The sequence below is a fragment of the Octopus bimaculoides genome, chromosome 19, assembly GCF_001194135.2.
Source record: "Octopus bimaculoides isolate UCB-OBI-ISO-001 chromosome 19, ASM119413v2, whole genome shotgun sequence".
Classification (NCBI taxonomy): domain Eukaryota; kingdom Metazoa; phylum Mollusca; class Cephalopoda; order Octopoda; family Octopodidae; genus Octopus; species Octopus bimaculoides.
Genome location: NC_068999.1, coordinates 921,495 through 922,300, shown reverse-complemented (window position 1 = coordinate 922,300; position 806 = coordinate 921,495).

Genomic DNA, 806 nt, shown 5'->3' with positions numbered 1-806 from the left:
ATATATATATATATATATATATACACATACATGCCCGTGTGTGTATATATACCCATATACGTCGGTATATTTGAACGCATATTTCTTGTGAAATGAAAACGGCTCATATCTATTTGGAGATCAAAGGTATTTTATGGACAATACTGACTGAGTGAAATGCAATTTAAGCTACACTTCCTTGTAGAATTCATCCCTGAAAATCCAAACTTTCAACTTTTATAGGATCCAATGAACGAAAGTCATAAAATATACGTTATGTTTATTCTTTATTTAAACTTTAAATATTTGTATATAACACGCAACATTTCGTATCTACTTTTTGTAAATGTTTGGGTTTACACCATTTCGGTGGTTTAGAGATTTTGTTTCTTTCATTTTTTGGTTAGCGTTGAACTTTTCCATTTAATTTTTGTAGATTTGTGTATAGATTTAGCTTTTATAAAAGTCGAATGTATAGGTACATATTGAAACAACATTATTTAATCTTCATGTTTCTACATGAAGAATATTTTGTCACGAAAAGACAGGAAAATGGCAACATAAAAGTTAGAGATAAAATACATTGTTATCAAGGGAGAGAGAGAAAGAGACAGATAGAGGAAGAGAGAAGGAAAGGAAGACAGAGTGAGAATCTTGCAGTTCAAAGAAAACATGACGTCAATCAGAGGTTATGTAAATATTACAGTCACTAATATTTCTTGTGATATCAAAACGAGGCTATAACTTAACTACCTCTTTCATTTCATGTTTGATATATATATATATATATATATATATATATATATGTGTGTGTGTGTGTGTGTGTG